Here is a 26,649-nt window from a genome sequence, read left to right as displayed (position 1 = left end):
CACACCTATTAGATAACCTAACTATATAATTAATATATATGTAGTATCTGTAGATTTAATGTTTTACTCAATATAGTTGACCAAAATATCAATTAATATAAAACTTATATACTTAAATGTAATGCTACTTAATAAATAGACCACCTAACTATTAAATAATATATTGTCTTACAAAACTAATTCTCCAATTCAATTATATGTAATACGTAAAATCACATTATAAAAATAATAAAGCATATATATATATGTGTGTGTGTGTGTGTATATATATATAGCGTTGTGTGTGTGTTTTAGATGTGTATGTTATAAATACATGATGTTATATACATATATATATATGCGTTTGTGTAGATTAATTAATTTGTTTAGGATAAGCTGGTAGTAAAAATTCACGTAATTAATAATTATTCCACTTGTGAAGACCTGTTGAAGCAAGTGGAAGTCAGAACCAAAATCGAAGTCGATCAACATCAATGGAAATTGCAGCTGTGATACCAGTACCGGTGGCATGTAAGCGAACCATCTGATCGTGGCCATTGCCAGCACTGCCCGACTGGCCTCCGTGCTGATGGCACATAAAAAGCACTATCCAGTCGTGGTCGTTGCCAGCCTCGCCTGGCCCCCGTGCCAGTGGCACATAAAAGGTACCATCCGACCGTGGCCGTTTGCCAGCCCCGTCTGACACGTAAAAAGCACCCACTACACTCACGGAGTGGTTGGCGTTAGGAAGGGCATCTAGCCGTAGAAATATTGCCAGATCAGACTGGGCCTGGTGCAGCATTCTGGCTTCCCAGACCCCAGTTGAACCGTCCAACCCATACTAGCATGGAAAGCGGACGCTAAATGATGATGATGATGATGAAAACCCTCTCTTTTACTTGTTTCAGTCATGTGACTGTGGCTGTGCTGGAGCACCGCTTTTCGTCAAGCAAATCGACCCCAGGACTTATTTTTGAAAGCCTAGTACTTATTCTATCGGTCTCTTTTGCTGAACCGCTAAGTTACGGGGACGTAAACACACCAGCATCAGTTGTCAAGTGATGTTGGGGGGGGACAAACACAGACGCACAAACATATACCACACATACGATATATACATATATATTAGATATATATATATATATATATATAATAGATATATATATATATATATATATATATATATATATATACATATATACGATGGGCTTCTTTCAGTTTCCATCTACCAAATCCACTCACAAAGCTTTGGTCGGTCCGAGGCTATTGTTGAAGACACTTGCCCAAGGTGCCACGCAGTGGGACTGAACCCAGAACCATGTGGTTCATAAGCAAGCTACTTACCACACAGCTTCCTGCGCCTGAAGCGATGTAGCTTCGGCCATGCTGATGCACCGCCGTTTTGTGGTACACTGTTATTACTAAGAGCCTCCTCTAATATGTGGCCCTTGGTGAAGAATGGAGTTTGATATAGCTACCCTCATTTGCACCTCTTGCCGTGAGGTAGGTTCATCTGGGACTCTTGACAAGAAGATGTCCAGCTTTGATTTAAAAACCCCTACATCTACTTTGTGAAAGTTCCTCAGACTCTTTGGGAGAATATTAAAAAGCTGTGGGTCCTTGAAACCCAGGCTGTTGCAGTAGCTGATTCTGAATCGTGATGGCATTGCTGGGATCTTTGGTACTATGCAGTGCCGTCCCGTTCTAGCATTGGTGTAGCTTACAATGTCAAAATTTGGCACAATCCCTTCCAGGATCTTCCAGACATATATTCCTGCATACCTCTTCCGTCTTCTCTCCAGGGAGTAGAGTCTTAGCTGTTTCAACCATTCCCAGTAGCTGAGATGTTGCAAAGAGACGATCTTCTTTGTGAATCTTCTCTGGATTGCTTCAAGGTCCGCTGTTAATTTTACACTGGTGGGTGACCATAGCTGTGAGCAGTATAATCCAGGCGGCTGAGGACAAATGTCAGCCAGAGGACCATCATGGTTTCATATCTCTAGTTCTGAATGTTCTCAGGATCCACCCAGCCAGTCGTCTGCACTTTGTCGCCATCCTGGTAATGTGCACTTGGAAAGAGGTATCCTCACTCATGTCGATACCCAGGTCCCTCACTGACTTAGGCTCTGGGATTTAAATTCCCTGTGGACTGGTGTACCCTGTAAGTTTCATATTCAGTTTTTGACAATCTCATCAATGAATGACAGGGACCTACTCTTTGTGGCTGGTGACTTCAATGGGCATGTTGAACAACATGCTGGGGGCTTCCATGGCGTACATGGAGGCTACGGTTATGGTTCCCGCAACGAGGAGGGAACCAGGCTGCTGGAGTTCTGCGATGCAAATACTCTTATGGTTTGCAACACTAACTTCAGGAAACCTACCAGCCATTTAGTCACCTACCGATCGGGCCGACATACTAGCCAAATCGACTACATCCTTGCCAGAAGAAGGGAAAGGTGGCTGCTTATAAATGCCAAAACCTTCCAGGGCGAAGAATGTACCCCACAACATAGACTGGTAGTTAGTGACTTTAGGATCAGGACTAAGAGGACGACTAGAAGACGACCAACATGGGGAAGAAGGGTCTGGAAGCTTAAAGATCCTGAGAGTGGACAGAGATTTAGAGACATATCACTTGAAGCCTTTGACAAAATAGAAGGGGATATAGCTTCACTTGAGGTAGAAGACAACTGGAGGTCTCTAAGGGACAACCTGCTAAGGGCCACTGACCAAATCTGTGGTTGGTGCAGAGTCCTCTCAAGACCCAGGGTAACGTGGTGGTGGAACAATGTTGTTGACAGGGTTATTAGACAAAAGAAACAGGCTTGGAAGGACTGGAAGAACGGTGGTAGCAGGAAAGTGTATCAGACTGCCAGAAGGGAAGCTAGGAGGCAGGTGTATTTAGCCAGAGGGGAAGCAGATAAGAAAAAATTTGCCAATGTTTTGCGCCGTGAGGACCAAAGACTTGAGGTATTTCGTGTTGCAAGACAGTGTGTGAGAGAGAATTGTGACGTGGTAGGAGAGAAATGTGTTTACATGGATGATGGTTCACTTGCGCTGAATGAGGATGCAAAGAGAGAGGTTTGGAGATGCCTTTATGAAAGGCTGCTGAATAAGGAAAATGAATGGGATAAAGAGAGTCTGCCGAATATCGACCCAACAGAGGGACCAGCTATCCGAGTTGACAGTACCTTGGTAGTTAAAGCAATCAAGAGTATGAATGCAGAGAAAGCCTCAGGCCTATCTGGCTGTGTCGGCTAAAGCCCAGTCACCCGTATAGTTAACCAGGTAATACACGAAGGAGTCATTCCCAATGACTGGTGTAGCGGCATAATAGTCAACTGCTACAAAGGTAAAGGTGACGCCCTAGATACAAATAATTACAGAGGTATCAAGCTGTTGGATCAGGTAATGAAGGTTACGGAGAGGGTTATAGCCCAACTGATTAGGGAGAGAGTTAGCTTGGATGAGATGCAGTTTGGGTTCATGCCAGGGAAAAGCACCACTGATGCCATATTCCTGGTGAGACAGCTGCAGGAGCAATACCTAGCCAAAGATAAGCCTCTGTACCTGGCTTTTGTTGACATGGAGAAAGCCTTTGACAGGGTCCCCCAATCCCTTATCTGGTGGTCAACGAGGAAACTAGGGATAGATGAATGGTTAGTGAGAGCTGTGTGAGCCATGTACAGGGACGCTGTTAGTAAGGTGAGCGTTGGCAACGAGTACAGTGAAGAATTCCGGGCAGAGGTTGGGGTCCACCAAGGCTCAGTACTCGGCCCCTCCTATTTATCATAGTCTTCCAGACAATAACGGAGGAATTCAAGACAGGATACCCCTGGGAGCTCCTCTATGCTGATGACTTTGCTCTAATTGCTGAGTCACTATCAGAACTGGAGAAGTTTCAGGTGCGGAAGCAAGGTATTAGAATCGAAGGGCCTTAGAGTCAACCTAGCTAAAACCAAAGTCCTAATAAGTAGGAAGATGGACAAATCACATACGCCTTTGGGTAGATGGCCCTGCTCGATATGTAGAAAAGGCGTAGGTAGAAACTCTATAAGATGCACCAAGTGTAAGCTATGGACACATAAGAGATGCAGCAATGTCAAAGGAAGGCTAACTAGGAAAATAGTTTTTGTATGTGGCAGATGCTCAGGAGCAATAAACACTGAAAATGTGCAGAGACCATCTTCAGCCACATCCCAGGGAGAAAAACTAGAAATAGTTGATAGTTTCCGTTACCTAGGTGATCAAGTCAGTAGCGGGGGCAGGTGTGCTGAAAGTGTAACTGCTAGAGTAAGAATAGCCTGGGCAAAGTTCAGAGAGCTCTTACCTCTGCTAGGGACAAAAGGCCTCTCGCTCAGAGTAAAAGGCAGACTGTATGATGCATGTGTACAAACAGCCATGCTACATGGCAGTGAAACATGGGCCGTGACTGCTGAGGATATGCGTAAGCTCGCAAGAAATGAAGCCAGTATGATCCAATGGATGTGTAATGTCAGTGTTCATACCCGACAGAGTGTAAGTACCTTGAGAGAAAAGTTGGACCTAAGAAGCATCAGATGTGGTGTGCAAGAGAGATGTTTGCGTTGGTATGGTCTTGTGGAGAGAATGGATGAAGATAGTTGTGTGAAAAAGTGCCACACCCTAGGAGTTGAGGGAACCTGTGGAAGAGGAAGACCCAGGAAAACCTGGGACGAGGTGGTGAAGCACGACCTTCGAACTTTAGGTCTCACCGAGGAAATGACTAGAGACCGAGACCTATGGAAGTGTGCTGTGCGTGAGAAGACCTGGCAGGACAAGTGAGACCATAACCCATGGCCTCTACCTGGGATGTAGGCAGTCCACTTATGCATACCTTTCCTTCTTGGGACACAAAACTCTACTTGTTAAGACCTGTTGAGGCAAGTGAGAATCAGAATCAAAATCGATCAACATCAATGGAAATTGTAGCTGTGATACCAGTGCCAGTGGCACGTAAGCGAACCATCCAAATGTGGCCATTGCCAGCCTCGCCTGGCCCCCATGCTGGTGGCACGTAAAAAGCAACATCCGATCGTGGCCATTGCCAGCCTTGCCTGGCACGTAAAAAGCACCCACTACACTCACAGAGTGGTTGGCGTTAGGAAGGGCATCCAGCCGTAGAAACATTGCCAGATCAGACTGGGCCTGGTGCAGCCTTCTGGCCTACCAGACCCCAGTTGAACCGTCCAACCCATGCTAGCATGGAAAGTTGACGCTAAATGATGATGATGATACTGGTAGCACAGGGCTTGAAAATTTTCAGCATTAAATTGCATATTATTATCCTCAGCCCATCTATAAATTGAGTCCAACTCCTGCTGCAGGTGTGCAACATTGCTAGGGTTTTGTATTTCCTGCGAGACTTTCGTACCATCTGCATAGCTTGCAAGGGTGGCTATCTGGGCATTTGAGAGCATATCTGAGAGGGCCACTATAAAAAGCAGTGATCACAAGACAGTGCCCTGTGGAACACCACTCACTATTTGTGTGTTCATAGAGGTGCCTCCATTAGAATATGTAGAAAAATGCACAGATTATAATTCTAAAAACAAAATTTCCAAAAATTTTAGTAAAATTTTTTTTTATGCAGAAAAATACGTACATTATGATTCTGAAAAAAAATTTCAAAAAATTTTTGTAAAATAGTTTTAAGAATTTTTTTTTCTTTCTAAATATATAAAAATTCTAAATTTATAAAAAAATAAATTCTAAAAATACAGTGAGTATGATTCTGAAAAAAATTTCCAAAAATCTGGTAAAATATTTTTTAAGAATTTTTTTTTTTTTTTCGAAATATGCAGAAAAATACAGCGATTGATTCTGAAAAAAAAATTCCAAAATATTTCTGTACTTACGGTTACGGGGATTAAGGTTAGTGTAGGGGGGGGGTCAAAATTTAGGAAGTTGTGGCGAAGAAAGAGGTGTGGGGAGGGATAAAAAATTTCACAATACCGATTTTTGGCAATTTTCCGGAATCTCCGTATCCCGAAAACGGGAGATTTGGGGCCAAAAAAATTTGTAAATTTTTTTAAAATTGGGAAAAAATTAAATGGGTGGGGGGAGACGGGCGGAAGTCTTTCCAGTAGAGCTTTACAAGATGTTGAAAATCTTATGTATAGTCACATTTCTGTACTTACGGTTACGGGGTTAGGGTTTTAGAGTAAGGGTTAGTGTAGGGGGGAAAAAAAGTCAAAATTTAAGAAGTTGTGGCGGAGAAAAGAGGGGGGGGTTACAATACCGATTTTTTGACAATTTTCCGGACCCCCCGTATCCCGAAAACGAAGGATTTGGGGCCAAAAAAATTTATAATTTAAAAAAGTTTGGGAAAAAAATAAAGAGGGGAAGGAGACGGGCGGAAGTGTTTCCAGTCGAGCTTTACAAGAAGTTGGAGATCTTATGTGTAGTCACATTTCTGTACTTACGGTTACAGGATCAAGGTTTTAGGGTTAGTGTAGGGGGGAGTCAAAATTTAAGAAGTTGTGGCAGGGGAGAGGGGAAAGTGGGGGGTAAAAAATTTCACAATACCGATTTTTGACAATTTTCCGGAACCTCCGTATCCCGAAAACAGGGGATTTGGGGCCAAAAAAATTTGTAAATTTAAAAAATTTGGGGAAAAAATTAAAGAGGGGGGGAAGGAGACGGGCGGAAGTCTTTCCTGTAGAGCTTCAGAAGAAGCTGAAAATCTTAAGTATAATCAACAGTGGGAAGACTTCTAATTGGCACAAGTATATTTATAAGTGTGTGTGTGTACTAAAAGTACGCACACACACATATTTATGGGTGGAAGGGTTGGAGAAGACACTGATATGATGGTAATTATAATCCAATTATAATCGCAAAATGCAAATTTATGTATAAAAGGAGAGTGGAAAAAGCTTGTGTTATTACCGAATTCTACGAAATCCGAAATATTCTTCTCTCTTCGCATAGTTGAGGCGCAACATTCATCAAAAAGAACCAGGAGCACATCAAGGAGGGTCTCGACGCTAAATGCATCTTCATGACCGCCAGTCACATAAATAGTCTCTAATTCTTTCAGGCGTTCACCAACAGACATGTTTATCGGGGTCACAGAAACCTACTTTACTCGTAGACGATGTATAATAATGCCGAAATTTTAAAACAAGGCAGGTTTTCTGACATTCGGTTTCATGAAATTATTCACCAGAAATCTTCTACCATGGCCGACACTTAAAAATAATTGCGGGAGGGGGCACCGATGACGTCATTAAACGTAAGCCGGTGTCAGGGCAAAATTTACCTCTTTATTCTTTTAGTCTCAGGAAGCCATTACGTTAAGACACCCAGATTCGGTGTCAGGGCAAAATTTACCTCTTTATATTTTATTCTCCCTCTCACATACAGGAAGCCATTACCTTGAGGCGGTGTCAGGGTAAAATTTCCCTCTTTATATTTTTAGTCTCCCTCTCATACAGAGGAAGCCATTACGTTAAAACTATCTATCTCTCCGCTCAGTCGAAGTCGACTCTCTGTTACTCACTGGCCATTCCGAGCATGATGTCCTTCTCCGCATAATATGACCAAAATATGTCAATCTATGCTTGGTGATCCTAGCTTCTAGCGACAGTTTCGGCTTGATCTGCTTAAGAACTTCTCCATTGGTGACCAGGTCTCTCATCAACTGATAACTCTTTTACTTGGTTCAGTGATGTGATTGTGACCAAGCTGGAGCACCGCCTTTAGTCGAGCAAATCGACCCCAGGACTTATTCTTTGGATGCATAGTACTTATACTATCAGTCCCTTTTGCCGAACCGCTAAGTTACGAGGACGTAAACACACCAGCATCGGTTGTCAAGCGATGTTGGGGGTACAAACACAGACACACAAACATATACACACATACACACATATATATATACATGTATACGACGGGCTTCTTTCAGTTTCCGTCTAGCAAATCCACTCCCAAGGCTTTGATCGGCCCAGGCTATAAATAGAAGATACCTGCCCAAGGTGCCACGCAGTGGGACTGAACCTGGAACCATGTGGTTGGTAAGCAAGCTACTTACCACACAGCCACTCCTTACATATCTTTACGTTTTTTGGTACTGTACTCGCGCATCCGACTAGCTAGTCGTGACTAATCGATCCTTACTTTGCGCATTTGCGTTTTATTTACTTTGTTTTAAAAAATTATTTACTTTCCTAGGTAGTTGTAGGATCAACTGGTCACGACTAGCTAGCGCAGATACGCGAGTGCGCGCACCGGGATCACTCTTCTTAAATAGTACCCGTTTCTTAAATAAAAACCGTATTTTCCTTAATACTTTTCCATTTTTCCTCACAGCTCACATGTTAATTGAACGTAATGCTTAACAACATAGAGTTTGTTATTAATAAAATGACCGTGTTACCCAAATCGGGGGCATGTTTCGTTAATGTTCTGAAATTTTTTACCTTACACCAACCACAGAATGTGGCCATCGGAGAACGATGATAGACACCACCTAGCTATAACAACACGCCTCCAGTTATATATATATATATATATATATATATATATAAAGGGCGGTGCTCCAGTATGGTCGCAGATAACAAATAAAAGAATATATATATATAGGCGTAGGAGTGGCTGTGTGGTAAGTAACTTGCTTACCAACCACATGGTTCCGGGTTCAGTCCCACTGCGTGGCACCTTGGGCAAGTGTCTTCTACTGTAGCCTCAGGCAGACCAAAGCCTTGTGAGTGGATTTGGTAGACGGAAACTGAAAGAAACCCATCGTATATATGTAACTTAGCGGTTCGGCAAAAGTACCTGATAGAATAAGTACTAGGCTTACAAAGAAAAGTCCTGGGGTTGATTTGCTCAACTAAAGGCGGTGCTCCAGCATGGCCACAGTCAAATGACTGAAACAAGTAAAAGAGTACATATATATAGGCACAGGTGTAGCTGTGTGGTAAGTAGCTTGCTTACCAACCACAGGGTTCCGGGTTTAGTCCCACTGCGTGGCACCTTAGGTGGGTGTCTTCTACTATAGCCTCATGCCTATCAAAGCCTTGTGAGTGGATTTGGTAGATGGAAACTGAAAAGAAGCCTGTCATATATATGTATGTATATATATATATATATATATATGTAGGTATATGTTTGTGTCTGTGTTTGTCCCCCCAACATCGCTTGAGAACCATAGTGGTTGTTTTATATATATGACGGGCTTCTTTCAGTTTCCGTCTACCAAATCCACTCACAAGGCTATAGTAGAAAACACTTGCCCAAGGTGCCGTGAAGTGGGACTGAACTCGGAACCTTGTGGATAAATCTTAGGGTAGCAAAAACATTTAGAAGAATTCTTTGCTACCATTGGTCTAGCAAGAAGAAAAAACTAGTCAATAGACTATGTATTATTCATATAAAAATACAGTGTACATTTAAACACATAAGAGACGGCCGTAACAGGACATCTGTCTCGCTAGAAAGAGTAGTTAAAGTGGTATGTAGTTTAACTACTCTTTCTAGCGAGTCAGATGGCCATCTCTTATGTGTTTAAATGTACACTGTATTTATTTATATATATATACGACGAGCTTCTTTCAGTTTCCATCTACCAAATCCACTGTAGCGATATTGATGTCCTCACTGTTTTAGAGACACATTAGGAATGATCTCGTTTGAGATTACAACCATCTTTGGCTAGTTAGATCCTGTTGTGTCCACTGCTTTGATTTATTGGTATTTGGTGCAGTTTGTCTTTCAACTTATTTTGCGCCAGTGTGTAAGCCAACCAATCATGGCCTTTGGATAAGGTCTCATGACACTTTCTCTAATCCTTCATTTTGAGCCTACCACAGGCTATAAATAGGCCAGCATTCACTATTCTACGTCTTTTGGCTTTAGATCTTCTGAGGTCTAGTCACTGACCATAGAGCTACTCAGCTGTGTTCCAGTTCAAGCGACAGACGACCAGTCAGCCAGCCACCCATGCTACTGCTCCAGCCATGAAAACGTTATTATACACCAGCGACAGACAGCACATTCTCCATCTCCACCACCGTCATCACCATCGTCGCTATTCCCACCGTCAACTTCAAATATGTACACAGCACTCGTCCAGGTTTAAACTCCTCGCTGTTTGTGAATATTCACCCGGGTAAAATAGCACAGTCAACTTGTAAAAAAACTTACTGTATCAAGAGACTCGGCACAGCATTGAGGGCCCCAACTGCTGTACAACATGTGCCCCAACTGGCCTCTGTCTCGTGACCTCCAACATCTTGTTATAGAATTCTTGCTATCATGTACCTCAGGTACAAACTGGTAAACAAATTCCATCTTAACTCAATATGCTGAGACATTCATCTTATGCTTTGTATTTCTGTTGTATACGCATTCACCTTCTGTCACACACACGAACACACAGACACAAACACTTGTCACATGCACACATACACTCCATCTTGCTAGCACTCACACACACTCTCTTTGTAAACACATTGTGAATAAAGTCTTCTTCTCTCTCAAACAGTAGAACGGTTTGTTGTCCTCATTCATTCCTATTGGCACTGTATTTTATATCATGTATGTGGCTTCTTATTATGTTAGGGGCGACCGTGCAGCGCTGAAAAGGAGACATTTGTCACCAACTCCTTACATATGGTCGTATTCTCTACACCACTAACAAGGCTTTGGTCGGCCCGAGGCTATATTAGAATGCACTTGCCCAAATGAGACTGAACTTGTGGTTGGTAAGCAAGCTCTTTACCACACAGCCACTCCTGCGCATATATACATCATCATCATCATCATCATCATTTAACGTCCGCTTTCCATGCTAGCATGGGTTGGACGGTTCAACTGGGGTCTGGGGAGCCCGAAAGCTGCACCAGTCCAGTCAGATCTGGCAGTGTTTCTACAGCTGGATGCCCTTCCTAACGCCAACCACTCCGAGAGTGTAGTGGGGGATTTTATGTGCCACCGACACAGGTGCCAGACGAGGCTGGCAAACGGCCACGCTCGGAGGGTGTTTTTTTATGTGCCACCGACACAGGTGCCAGACGAGGCTGGCAGATGGCCACGCTCGGATGGTGTTTTTATGTGCCACCGACACAGGTGCCAGACGAGGCTGGCAACGGCCACGCTCGGAGGTGTTTTTTTATGTGCCACCGACACAGGTGCCAGACGAGGCTGGCAGACGGCCACGCTCGGATGGTGTTTTTATGTGCCACCGACACAGGTGCCAGACGAGGCTGGCAGACGGCCACGCTCGGATGGTGTTTTTATGTGCCACCGACACAGGTGCCAGACGAGGCTGGCAGACGGCCATGCTCGGATGGTGTTTTTATGTGCCACGACACAGGTGCCAGATGAGGCTGGCAAACGGCCACGATCGGATGGTGCTTGTTACGTGCCCACAGCACGGAGGCCAGTCGATTCGGTACTGGCTACGGCCACGTTCGGATGGTTTTCTTATGTGCCACGTGTCACCGGCACTGGTACCACAAAGATACAAATTCCATTGATGTTCATCTATTTTAATTATAATTTAGGGTATCTAAGAGAAACCACAACGCTAGAAATAGCAGCCAAAACTTGACTTTAAAACCACATTAAATGTTCATACAGCACCAGGAGAGAAGACAAGGAGACAAAATAACCAGTAAAAACATTACTGGATAATTCCAGATCCCAGATTTCTGGCTCTCCGTAAGAAATGCTTTGCCTTCATCAGTGAAATATATGCGGATAGCACATAAATACACATAAATTTAACAGGTCGTGTACATATGTGCATATATATGTATGTATATGCTCGTATATATAAGTATATATATTCTTTCACTCTTTTACTTGTTTCAGTCTTTTGACTGCGACCATGCTGGAGCACCGCCTTTAGTCAAGCAAATCGATCCCAGGACTTATTCCTTGTAAGCCTAGTACTTATTCTATCGGTCTCTTTGGTTGGCCCAATGCTATAGTAGAAGACACTTGCCCAAGATGCCACACAGTGGGACTGAAACTGGAACCATGTGGTTGGTAAGCAAGCTACTTATCACATAGCCAATCATGTAGCTATATATATACATATATATATACACACACACATACATATATATATATATATATATACATATATAATATATATACATACATATATATATATATATTTTTCCTCTGTCTTCCCTTCTCTGGATCTTTCCTTCTCCTATGTTTCCGACGAAGAGCACCGCTCGAAACGTAAAAACCCTCCTTCTTTCCTTCTTTCCTGAGCATCCAATAATACTTTATTTGTTCCACGTCCTCGCGTTGTTGTGTTTTTTTATGCTTTCTTGTTTGGATTAACTATATATATATATATATATATATATGTATGTATGTATGTATGTGTGTGTGTATATATATATGTATATATATAGCTACATGATTGGCTATGTGATAAGTAGCTTGTTTATGTGTCTGTGTTTGTCCCACCCAACATTGCTTGACAACTGATGCATTTATGTCCCCGTAACTAAATGCTTCAACAAAGCATTTCTTATGGAGAGCCAGAAATTCGGGATCTGGAGTTATCCAGTAATTTTTTACTAGTTTATTGTGTCTCTTTCTCTTCTGTCCAGGTGCTGTATGAACATTTAATGTGGTTTCAGAGCCAAGTTTTGGCTGCTATTTCTAGCGTGGTGGTATCTCTTAATACCCTAAATTATAGTTTTAAATAATTATTAATTTTGAAGGTTTTCATTCCCATGCTGGCCACCTGATAAGATCAATATTTTAAATAACCACCTTTTCCTTATTTATCATAATCATCATCGTCATCATTTAGCGTCCGCTTTCCATGCTAGCATGGGTTGGACGGTTCAACTGGGGTCTGTGAACCTGGAAGGCTTCGTCAGGCCCAGTCAGATCTGGCAGTGTTTCTACAGCTGGATGCCCTTCCTAACGCCAACCACTCCGTGAGTGTAGTGGGTGCTTACTACCCACAAGGGGCTAACATATATATATATATATATATATATATATATATATATATATATGTATATATAATATGTATATATGTATATATATATATAGCAATAAGAAAATGGAGACATTATATTATGTTAACTTATTTATTTATTTACTAAATTGATAATTACAATAATATACATACATATAACATATTATGCTTTTTTCTATGAATAAATTCATTTATCCTAAAGATTAATTCTTTAATATATGTGTCTTTAGGTGGGATAGTTGTTTTGTTTGTTCCTTCTCTAGCCATGCCTGGCTCATAAGGGCCAGTTTTCTGGTTTCCTTGGTGTATAGGTTCTACACCTGGGCAGGACGCTGGTCCATCGCAGGTGAGCTGCAAGATGCAGGAGGAAAGAGTGAAAGTTGTGGCGAAAGAGTCAGCAGAAGTTTGCCATTACCTTCTGCCAGAGCCACGTGGAGCTTAGCTGTTTCGCTCTTAAACACACACATCGCCCGGTCTGAGATTCGAACTCGCTATCCGTCGACTGCAAGTCTGCTGCTCTAACCACTAGACCATGTGCCTCCACATTTTTAGCCTGGTTCATGGGCCTGGTTTCCCAGTTTCAATGGCGTATGTGTTCCCCACCTGATGGGACGCCAGTCCATCGCAGTGTTACTCATTTTTTACCAGCTGAGTGGACTGGAGCCACATGAAATGAAGTGTCTTGCTCAAGAACACAACGTACGCCCGGTCCAGGAATCGAAACCACAATCTTACGATCATGATGCTGACACCCTAACCACTAAGCCACACGCTTCCACATTTAGGTAGGATAGGTATGTTCTTCAGTGATGAGTCCATCTTTATCATCTCCATTTTTCCAGCAGTATTCATTTTGAGGGTCTACCATACCATACTCAAATGTACTCACTCTCATAAGCAATGTTATGTAGCTTCTCCACATACAAGTATTAGCAATAGATAGTCCTCATTTAATTATTATTTAACTCCAAGAAAGTTAGAGGTTGTTAATCCAACCCACTAAGGGATATGTTATATGTATGTATATTCTTGTAATTGTCATTCTAGTGAATAAATAAATAAGTTGACATAATATAATGTCTAAAAGTTGATGAACCACCTATTGATCCCCTCCATTTTCTTATTGCTCTATAAATTAATGATAAAATATCTCTTTACTGTCACCCATTTAGTACACTCAGTAATGTAACTGCAATGCAATAAAAAAACACTTGTGTATTAATAATTGGGTATTCTACCAGCAAAATATTTGATAGATATTATCCCTTAGTGGGTTGGATTCACAACCTCTAACTTTCTTGGAGTTATATATATATACATATGTATATAATATATATAATATATATATATATAAAATATTATTCGAGACAAAACCACTATTTGCAAAACAAACAAGGAAAGACTTAATCAATACATAAATTTTAATAAATAGTCAATGACTATTTATTAAATTTTATGTATTGATTAAGTCTTTCCTTGTTTGTTTTGCAAAATAGTGGTTTTGTCTCGAATAATATTTATAATATTTTACTATAAAATCGATTTAATCCTAAATCTGATTTTTTCCCTGTAAATTGGATTTATTCCCTAATATTTATTATTATTATATATATATATATATATATTATATATATATATATATATATATATATAGGTGTGGCTGTGTGGTAAGTAGCTTGCTAACCAACCACATGGTTCCAGGTTTAGTCCCCCTGTGTGGTTCCTAAGAGGCAAGTATCTTCTACTATAGCCTTGGGCCGACCAAAGCCTTGTTAGTGGATTTGGTAGACTGAAACTGAAAGAAGCCTGTCGTATATATATGTATATATATATATATATATATATATATATAATATATATATATATATATATAATATATATATATATATGTATGTATGTGTGTGTCTTTGTTTATCCCCTAACGTCACTTGACAACCAATGCTGGTGTGTTTACGTCCCTGTAACTTAGCGATTCAGCTAAGAGACCAAATGAATAAGTACTAGGCTTACAAAGAATAAGTCCTGGGGTCGATTTGCTCGACTAAAGGTGGTGCTCAAGCATGGCCACAGTCAAATGGCTGAAACAAGTAAAAGAGAGTATATATATAAATGAAATGGGGAAGGCTGCTTAAAGGATTACCTTAGGTTTCCTGTCCACAAAGGGTTTAGATTTAAGGTGAATTGTCAGATCTGATGATATGTTCATAATGCTAAAACCCCTTATGGATGGCAAACCTATAACGAGGCACAAGATAATCTCATAAAACCAGCCTACCTCATTTTTAATATATACTGGTCAATGTCTTAGAGTGTAATTCTTTTTTCGGACTTATGCTTTTTACAGAGGATATATATACATATAATATATATATATATATACATATACATATACATATATATAATATATATATATACATATACATTAACATATAGATATATATATATATATATATATATATATATATATATTATATATATACATCTACTACTAATATAAGATGAAGTTTTTTTACAGAAAAAAAATTCATCAAAAAGTGGCAGCATATTAAAATACCTTTAAAGGTTAAAATTATAAACAACTTATAAACAAGGGCAAAAGGAAATTACTTCCATGCCAATATGCTGATAACAGACTTTTAAATCGTCAATTTCCATATATTATATACCCACTACAGAAATACGTTGTACTGAAATCGAAGAAAGCGAGCCAACAGAGTTTTTTTTAAAAGTTCGTTATTTCTATATTTTTTTAAAACTCTGTTGGCTCGCTTTCCTCGATTTCAGCACCACGTAATTTCTGTAGTGGGTATATAATATATGGAAATTGACGATTTAAAAGTCTGTTATCAGCATATTGGCATAGAAATAATTTTCTTTAGCCCTTGTTTATAAGTTATATATGTGTGTGTATGTGTAATGACAAAAATGGATTGGTAAACATTATTAAGATTTGTTGTGGTCAGCAGTTGCGAAGATAAGAATTTATTGTTATAATTGCATATTGTAAGATGAATAATGCATGAAGTTTTAAGGAAATATTTATTTACCGTTACGTTACAAATAACTTGTCTTGATGGGCAGGTTTTGATACATCCAAAAGCATGCAAAGTAAAGTTTGTGTTTGTGTCCTCTTCATTGTTTAGTAGTAAACACAGAGAGAGATAGAATGATGTTGTAAGAGAACAGAATTAGAGCTAGAAAGAATTGTAGAGTGTTGTCTGACAGTTGCTGGCAGTAAACTCCATTTCTCCCTCTGACCAATGTTGGTCAGCCAGACCACGTTGAGTCATCACAGAGTGGTGACTAACTGATTTTTGCTTGAGATGTGCTTGCTTTTATTAAGATCCAGAAGGATAGATATATCATTGAGAACAATAGATTTAATTGGTGGTCTTGTTATCTCTATTCTAGCTTTTGGTGAAGTAGAAGAGGTTAGAAAGGGTCAAGTGGTGAAGGCATTATTTCGGCCTAGCTAAAGGCATCTGGAAAATGTAAAACTGCTGTCAGAAAAAAAACCATTGTTCCATCGTGGGAAAAGTTCTGTTGCAGTGTTAATTTAAATTTGGCTGTGGTGGATCGAATCCACTTCATGCATGCAAGATTCACTACATATATCTGATCTTATACACACACACACACACACACACACATATATATATATATATATATACATATATACATACATATATATATATATATACATATATATATCATCATCATCATCATCGTTCAACGTCCGCTTTCCATGCTAGCATGGGTTGGACGGTTCAACTGGGGTCTGGCAAGCTCGAAGGCTGCACCAGGCCAGTCAGATCTGACAGTGTTTCTACAGCTGGATGCCTTCCTAACAATATATATATATATATATATATATATATATATAGAGAGAGAGAGAGAGAGAGAGAGAGAGAGAGAGCAATAAGAAAATGAAGGGGATTAGAAGGTGTATTCATCAACTTTTAGACATTATATTTATAACTTAACATTATGTACTTTCTAAAATCTCTGACTAAGCCTAGAAAAACCCTAAGAACCTCGATTTCATCTACCATAAATCCTCAAGTATAATCCGCATTTTCTCCCAAAATTTAAAGGTCAAAATTCCTAGTGCGTACTATATACCAGGTTAAAAATGAAAAATATTTTCTAAGCAATGTCCGAGTCTCTATTTGCTGTCTGGCAATGTTTATTCAGACGCATTTTGTGATGTCGAGCACGAAAATACCTTAAGCTAAGCCTAAAAGCAATGAAATCATAAAAGAATCATCCATAACTTGCAGTAAGCAACATTTATTAAACGTTATTACTGTTATTTCTTTATTTTCTGGAAACAATCCTACTTGGATGGTGCTCTTAGCGCTCCACTAACACGGATGCTGGTCATTGAATTTGATTTCAATTTCAATTTCACTTGCCTCAACAGGTCTTCGCAAGCAAAGTTTAGTGTCCAATAATGGAAAGGTATGCATAAGTGGGCTGGTTACACCCCTGGCATGGGCCACTGGTTATGCTCTCACTTGGCTTGCTGGGTCTTCTCACGCACAGCACATTTCCAAAGAAGAGGCCTCAATGAGGCCTAATGTTTGAAGGGCATGCTTCACCACTTCATCCCAGGTCTTCCTGGGTCTACCTCTTCCACAGGTTCCCTCAACGGCCAGGGTTGAGGGAACCTGTGGAATTCCCGCTGATCATTTTCTATGTATTTTGGCGCTTATAGTCAATAAAGAATTATTGATATCATTATTACACAGACAGGTAAACATTGCAACCAAATTGCAACATTGGTAGACTCAACAGGCGTATCGATTGAGGACCCTTATAAACAGAGTCAGTTATTTGCCGAGGCTTTTTCAACTATTTTCAAACAAGATGATGGTCATGAACCCCCTCCATTTGATAGATCTGTACCTCCAATGCTTAGATTGGAAGTCCAAGTTAATGGTTCGCTGTCCGACGTCTCCAGTGCGAGCAGTGGCGTGCCTCAAGGTTGAGTGCTTGGGCCCTTATTGTTCTTAGTCTTCATAAATGACTTGCCTGATGACCTCACGCAACACACCCTTCTATTTGCCGATGATGTCAAACTGGTCGCTCCTCGTGGTGATATAGAGGATCTTCGTCGATGCCTCCACCAAGTTTGGAGATGGTCTAACGAATGGGACCTGTGTCTGAACGTGTCAAAGTGCTGTCATCTGCCTGTTGGCTCTTCTCCTGCAACTCAACTTGATTTCGAGCCGGGCCATCTGCTGTTGGAGAGGACCGACCAGGTAAAGGACCTGGGTATCTTGGTGCATTCTTCCTTTTCGCCTTCGGCCAAGTGCGTTCATGCTGCCAACAAAGCACGTGGAGTTCTGTTTTTGATTCAACAGTCATTCGGAATGCTCACAGCAGCCATATTCCTACCGCTCTATGTCATGCTGGTGAGACCCATATTGGAGTACGGGATTCAAGCCTCTTCTCCTTATCTCCTTAAAGACATACATCATCTCAAAAGAGTCCAGAAGCTGGCTACCCGCATGGTTCTTGGTCTCAAGTATTTGTCTTATGAAGAAAGGCTGAAGACGCTCGACCTTATTCTCTCTCTCGAAAAAACGCCGCCGCCGCGTGGTGATCTCATTCTTGCTCCACATCATAAGCGGAAAGTGTAACCTCTCGAAAGAGCTGTTCTTCACTCCTGCTCTAGAGTGTCGGCTGCGGGGTCACTCCGAAAAGCTCTATCTGCGACGATTTCATCTCAATCGAAGGAGAGGGGCTTTCTCCGTCCGGGTTGCGGATCTGTGGAATAAGCTGCCGGATGAGATGGTGAAGATGCCGACGACCGCTCGGTTCAAAGTATCCGTTGACCACAAATGGCCTGAACTCTTTGCATGAACACCACCCTGTACATAACTCCATGTCCCCCTACATAGCCTTGCTTTTTGCTTTTTGAGCCAAAAAATTAACTAACTAACTAACTAGACTCATTAACACATCTGAAAAAATGTCTTCGCTCCAGTTCTTTGCATTCAGAGTTCAAATCACACTCAGGTTATCTTTATCTATTTTTTTTCAGGGTTGATCAAATAAATACCAGTTGGGCACTGAAGACAATCCAATCGTCTTCTCCTAGCCTCAATATTTTCAGATCTTGTGCCCCAAAATAGGAGAACAGCTGTTTTTAATCTTATTTACCCGTCCTATCCATTTCTTCACTCATCTCTTTATGTAAACCCCGCACAAATAATAAACTGTCCTTATAATGTTCCCACCACTGATTTCTCAGTGGCAAATGAAAGAAACATTAGTGATGTGTTCCAAGTTCAAATCCTGCTGAGATGAATTTTGATTTTACATTCTTCCATGGTTGTAATAATTAAATATAAAATTCATATAATTGGTTTATCTCTTCATTTTTGCATGTAACTTATATGTAAATTATACTCTCGATTTGCTCTTTACGCTTTTACTTGTTGCAGTTATTTGACTGCGGCCATGCTGGAGCAGTGCCTTTCGTCAAGCAAATTGACCCCTGGACTTATTCTTTGTAAGCCTAGTACTATTCTATCGGTCTCTTATGCTGAACTGCTAGGTTAGAGGGATGTAAACACACCAGCATTGGTTGTAAAGCGATGTTGGGGAGACAAACACAGACACACAAACATATACACACACACCTGGGACGTAGCCAGCCCACTTATGCATACCTTTCCTTCTTGTGACACAAACCCTACTTGTGAAGACCTGTTGAAGCAAGTGATAATCAAAAATCAAAAATCAAAATCAAAATCAAAATCGATCAACATCAATGGAAATTGTAGCTGTGATACTATCGGTCTCTTATATATATATATATATATATATAACCAAAAAATAAGCAACAAGAATGGATCCGGTAATTTAGTACAATTGTTTCATACTATAACAATTTATTAAAGCTGCAAATATTACAGCAAATATAATATGTCAAGTAATCTTCAGCTAATTTCATATAGGTTTTCCAATAATGTAAAGTTCTCAAATCAATGAGTAACATCTTAGAGAGTGTAAATATACCAATAAAGTTGTAGATATGAGTTTCAGGAACTTGCTGAACTTATACATATATATATATATATACACATATATATAAATATATATGACGGGCTTCTTTCAGTTTCCGTTTACTAAATCTACTCACAAGGCTTTGATTGGCCCAAGGCTATATAATAGAAGACACTTGCCCAAGGTGTCACTCAGTGAGAGTGAACCTGGAACCATGTGGTTGGTAAGCAAGCTACTTACCACCCAGTCACTCCTGTGCCTACACACATATATATATATATAATATATATATATATACGATGGGTTTCTTTCAGTTTCTGTCTACCAAATCCACTCACAAGGCTTTGAAATTTCCCAAGACACCTGAAGAAGGCTGGAGGGTATATCAGCCGAAATGTTGTGTTAACAACAAACAAGATGAGGACAAATATCCGTCAATTGTAAATAATGTAAATAATGTACATAATTCCTCATCTCTTAAATATAGAACTGTGTAAGCACAGTGATGTCACTCAGCAATCTGCCTCATGAAGGACACTAGTCCCGGAATTTTTGATTCTATGGATGTGTTTCTCCAGGACAAAGCTTGGATTGTAATCCTATCTATGTACTATTTATATATATGCATCATCATCATCTAACGTCCGCTTTCTACCCTGGCATGGGTTGGATGATTTGACTGAGGACTGGTGAACCTGATGGCTACACCTGGCTACAATCTGATCTGGCAGAGTTTCTACAGCTGGATGCCCTTCCTAATGCCAACCACAAATGATAAAGGGTTCTATATACATAATAGTCATCATCATCGTTTAATGCCCTTCCTAACGCCAACCACTACAAGAGTGTAGTGGGTGCTCTTAGGTGCTACCGGCACAAGGGCCAGTCAGGCAGTACTGACAATGGCCACGCTCGAAAATGGTGTTTTTTACGTGCTTTCTGCACAGGAGCCAGTCCAGTGGGACTGGCTCAAATGGTGTATTTTATGTGCCACCTTCACAGAAGCCAGTCAGCTGCTCTAGCAATAAACACGCTTGGATGGTGCTCTTAGCGCTATACTAGCATGGATGCCAGTCGGCGAATTTTATATATACTCTTTACTCTCTTTTATTTGTTTCAGTCATTTGACTGTGGTCATGCTGGAGCACCACCTTTAGTTGAGCAAATTGATCCCAGGACTTATTCTTTGTAAGCTTAGTACTTATTCTATCGGTCTCTTAGGCCGAACCACTAAGTTACGGGGACGTAAACACACCAGCAATGTCAAGCAATGTTGCGGGGACAAACACATACATATATATGTATACATATATACGATGGGTTTCTTTCAGTTTCCGTCTACCAAATCCACTAACAAGGCTTTGGTCGGCTTGAGGCTATAGTAGAAGACACTTGCCCAAGGTGCCACGTAGTGGGACTGAACCCGGAACCATGTGTTCATAAGCAAGCTACTTACCACACAGCCACTCCTATACCTATATATATATATATATATATATATATATATATATATATATATATATATACGATGGTCTTCTTTCAGTTTCCGTCTCCCAAATCCACTCACAAGGCTTTGGTCGGCCTGAGGCTATAGTAGAAGACACTTGCCCAAGGTGCCACGCGGTGGGACTGAACCCGGAACCATGTGGTTCGTAAGCAAGCTACTTACCACACAGCCACTCCTATACCTATATATATATATATATACGATGGGCTTCTTTCAGTTCCCGTCTCTCAAATCCACTCATAGGCTTTGGTCGACATGAGGCTATAGTAGAAGACACTTGCCCAAGGTTCCACGCAGTGGGACTGAACCCGGAACTACGTGGTTGGTAAGCAAGCTACTTACCACACAGCCACTCCTGCACCTATATATATATATATATATCATCATCATTTTATACCCTGGTATGATTTGTGTGGTTTCACAGGATCCGAAACATTTGATAACTACACGGTGTTCCAATGTTTGCATTGCCCTGGTTTTAATGGTTGGTTATTCTTCTTAACTACACTTTACAGGGTCTACCAAATGCTTTTTGTTTTTGTGCCACCAGAAGTAGTGAGGTCATCTTGCGGTTTGCTGAGATGTGGGGCAGTTTTGGACTAGGGGTTAAAATATATAAAATGATATGCATCTGTGCTAGTGGAGTGCTGAGGGCACCATCCGAGTGCAATCTGTGCCAGAGCAGCTGACTGGCTTCCATGCCGGGTGGCACGTAAAAAGCACCATTCAAGCGTGATTGTTACCAGTGCCCCATTACTGGCACTTGTGCCGGTGGTTTGTGAAAAATATTCGAGCGCAGTCATAGCCAGTGTATTTTTTACAGATTGTTATTTTTTCTTTGTTATCAACCGTTCAACTGTGAAATATGTTACTCATTCTTCACATGCCTCACACAAGTGTTTTAATTTCTTTTTCTCATTTCATTTTTCTTCTTCTTCTTCTTCTTCTTATTATTATTATTATTATTATTAGTATTATTATTGTTGTTGTTGTTGTTGCTGTTGTTATTTATCATTATTAATAGTATTGTTGTTGTTGTCCTTATTATTAATATTATTATTTTTATTTTATGTTTATTATTATTATTATTATTCTGCTGTCTTCTTCTTTTTCTTATCATCACCACCACCACCACCACCACCACCACCACCATCATCATCAGTATCATTACTACTACTACTACTACTACTACTACTACTATTATTTTTATTATTATCATTATTAGTTTTCTTATTATTATTTTTATTACCTGCAGACAAACAACTGTCATTGATGTTTCAGTCAACGAAAATGGGACAGTGTCCATAATCTTTTCAGGTGTTCCTAGCTGAAGCTAAATCAATGCAATTCATGCTTTCCTTTAGTGATGTTATTTAGGGGTGGAGGTGCAATGGCCCAGTGGTTAGGGCAGACAACACGTGGTCGTAGGATTGCAGTTTCGATCCCCAGACCGGGCGTCGGTTGTCAAGCGATGGTGGGTGAGAAACACAGACGCACAATGTATGTATATATACACACACAACAGGCTTCTTATAGTTTCCGTCTACCATATGTACCCACAAGGCTTTGGTCGGCCCGAGGCCTATATAGAAGACACTGCATGGCACTGAAGCCGGAACCATGTGGTTGGTAAGCAAGCTACTTACCACACAGCCACTCCAACACCTATATATATATATATATATATATAATATATATATATCTATATATATATATATATATATATATATTGTATATGAAAGGCTTCTTTTACTTTCCATCTATGTATATATACATATATGCATACATATATTATTCGCAATTATTGTCTTTTTTCGGCATATCTGGCATTAGAATTTTTCTTTTGCCCTTATCTTGTAAATTATTTATAAATTTAACCTTTAAAGGTATTTTTTGATATGCTGGCCATTGATAAAATTTTTTTCAGAAAAAATTTTATCCTACATTAGTTGTATATATATATAAAATATGAATTAGAGATAAAACCACTATGATGCAGCTCAAACAGTGATAGACATAAACCAATACATAAATAACAAATAATATATATAATTAATATAATATATAATAGGCGCAGGAGTGGCTGTGTGGTAAGTAGCTTGCTTACCAACCACATGGTTCCGTGTTCAGTCCCACTGTGTTGGGTAAGTGTTTCTACTATAGCCTCAGGCCGACCAAAGCCTTGTGAGTGGATTTGGGAGACAGAAACTGAAAGAAGCCCATCGTATATATATATATATAGGCATAGGAGTGGCTGTGGGGTAAGTAGCTTGCTTACCAACCACATGGTTCCGGGTTCAGTCCCACTGCGTGGCATCTTGGGCAAGTGTCTTCTGCTATAGCCTCGGGGCGACCAAAGCCATATGGGTGGATTTGGTAGACGGAAACTGAAAGAAGTACGTCGTATATATGTATATATATATATGTGTGTGTGTATGTTTGTGTGTCTGTGTTTGTCCCCCTAGCATTGCTTGACAACTGATGCTGGTGTGTTTATATCCCCGTTACTTAGCGGTTCGGCAAAAAAGACCGATAGAATAAGTACTGGGCTTACAAAGAATAAGTCCCAGGGCCGATTTGCTCGACTAAAGGCGGTGCTCCAGCATGGCCGCAGTCAAATGACTGAAACAAGTAAAAGAGTATAATATATATATATATATATAAAAAAGGAAATGAAGAAAATGCTGACAAAATAATTTAAGTAATTTAAGTAATTTAATTAGGTGAAAGTTCTTTTTACCGGTTGCGCATTTGTTATGCTTATCAAAAGATGTTTTTTTAAGAGAGATAGAGTTTCTTTCTGATAGATTTTTTCCTCTTATCTGGATAAGAAAATCTATCAGAAACTTTATATTTTTGTGAATTCCCCCCTATATAAGGAAGGGAAGAAGGAGAGTTTAACGTTTCGAGCGGAGCTCTTCGCCGGAAACATAGGAGAAGGGAAGACAGAAAAAAAAAATCGCCAACGGTACACACGTGGTCACATTTTGAATATATACATACACACACATATATATACATATATATACAAACATACTTACATATATATATACATATATCATCATCATCATCGTTTAGCGTCCGCTTTCCATGCTGGCATGGGTTGGACGGTGCAACTGGGGTCTGGCGAGCCAGAAGGCTGCACCAGGTCCAGTCTGATCTGACAATGTTTCTACGGCTGGATGCCCTTCCTAATGCCAACCACTCCATGAGTGTAGTGGGTGCTTTTTACGTGCCAGACGAAGCTGGCAAACGGCCATGATCGGATGGTGCTTTTTACGTGCCACCGGCACGGAGGCTGGCAACAGCCACGATCGGATGGTTCTCTTATAATAAATCAAGCTGGTTGAATTGTTAGCACACCAGGCCAAATGCTCAGTGGCACTTCGTTCAAATTCTGCCGAGGTCGACCTTGCTCTTCACTCCTTCAGGGTCGATAAAATAAGCAGCAGTGGAACACTGGGGGGGGGGGTCGATGTAATCAACTTACCCGCTCCCACAAAATTGCTGGCCTTTTGCCGAAATTTTAAATCCTTATTATTGTTATTATTTATTTATTTAATTCAGAATGAAAATGGGAAATATGAATATCGCTATCTGTTTGTACAGTGTGACACGTACCCCAACCAAGTCGTGATTCTTGAAGACAACCGATAAACCAGCTTGTTTAGGCAGCAGAAAGATTGCAATGATGGAGGTGGGTGCGTTTGTTGTTCAGGGTCAAAAGAAAAATAATTAAAACAAACATATAAATGAATAAATAATAATAATATTAATTTAGCTGCTCGTTGAGGTGGTTCACCCCTCTCGCTAGCAATGTATTCATAATTCTGACAGTAAAAAGAAAATTTTTTTTTTGTTTTTTTTTAATACATTACTTTACCAAAAATGCAGTTAAATAAAAAGGGAGTAGATCTAATCAGACATTTAATTACTGCCAGAAATGTGGTTCCAGGAAATTAAAAAGATATTCTATTGAACAATGAAAAAAAAAAAAAAAACACTGCTAATACATAATAAAATAGATGTTTTTTTTAAATAAAATATATATATATATATCAATAAGAACGTTTGAGAGAGCAGACGTTTAATATAAAGTTGTTTAAGCCATTTTTCTATGACATGCTCTATATCTTCCAAGGTGTCAATATTATAAAATGGTATGGTGTAATAGGTTTCTTTCTCTGACATTTTACATTGTTCAACCTACACAAGTTGATGTGTGAAAGACAAAACAGGAATTTTGAAAGAAGTTTCTATGAAACTAGTTTTTAAACATCGAATGGCTAAGGGGGTCCACATATAAGAAATAGTTAAGAACCCCTGCTTCAGAGGTATGTATTGGTCTTTATTGCAAGAAACAGCTGGGTTTCTTTTCCTAACATTTTATATTGTTCAACCTACACAAGTTGATGTGTGAAAAACAAAATAAGAAAATTTGAATGAAGTTTCTATGAAATTAGTTTTTAAACATCGAATGGCTTTGGGGGTCCACTAGAATAAAATAGTGATCGAAGGGGTCCACAGATAAGAATAGGTGAGAACCCCTGCTGTAGATGTATGTATTGGTTATGTATTGCAAAAAACATTTAGATTTCTTTCACTAACACTACATAGTTCAGCCTACAAAATAGGAATTTTGAAAGAAGTTTCTATAAAACTATTTTTAAACATGGAATGGCAGGGATGGGGTGTAGTCCACCAGAATGAAATAGTAATCAAATCAAAGGGGTCCATAGAAAAAAAAATGGTTTGGAACCCCTGAATTAGAACTACAAAATGTTGTACTCATAAATACTGCACACATCTTAAGAAAAACATTGTCAACTTCAAACTACCTGATTCTCTTAAAACTCAAATATTACAAATTTAACAGAATCGTAACTCTCAGATTTCTGTCTCCTTTCCTTGTAATATATCATTGCTAATCATAAATAAATCATAGTAAACCATACAGCTTGCTGTTACTTAAGGTCTCTGGAGAAAACTTGGAACGGTTCACATAAAAAACAAAGCAACAATAACATTAAAAAAAATAATAATCCTTTCTACTATACGCACAAGTCCTGTAATTTCAGAGGAGGGGATAAGTTGAATTCATTGACCCCAGTGTTTCACTGGTACTTAATCATTGACCCCGAAAGGATGAAAGGCAAAATCGACCTCG

The 26,649-nt window shown here is 39.8% G+C and overlaps 1 long non-coding RNA gene across 1 annotated transcript; it reads left to right on the top strand.

The window, feature by feature from the left end:
- Positions 1 to 5,611: 5,611 nt before the first annotated feature.
- Positions 5,612 to 25,470, top strand: LOC118767258. Its single transcript, XR_005003163.1, has 3 exons — positions 5,612 to 5,640; positions 14,455 to 14,461; positions 25,320 to 25,470. It is a non-coding gene; the product is annotated as an uncharacterized LOC118767258 (long non-coding RNA).
- Positions 25,471 to 26,649: the final 1,179 nt, after the last annotated feature.

Source organism: Octopus sinensis, linkage group LG20, assembly GCF_006345805.1.
Source record: "Octopus sinensis linkage group LG20, ASM634580v1, whole genome shotgun sequence".
In the NCBI taxonomy this organism is placed as follows: domain Eukaryota; kingdom Metazoa; phylum Mollusca; class Cephalopoda; order Octopoda; family Octopodidae; genus Octopus; species Octopus sinensis.
Note: the sequence above shows the minus strand (reverse complement) of the source record. Positions and strands in the feature narration are given on the sequence as shown.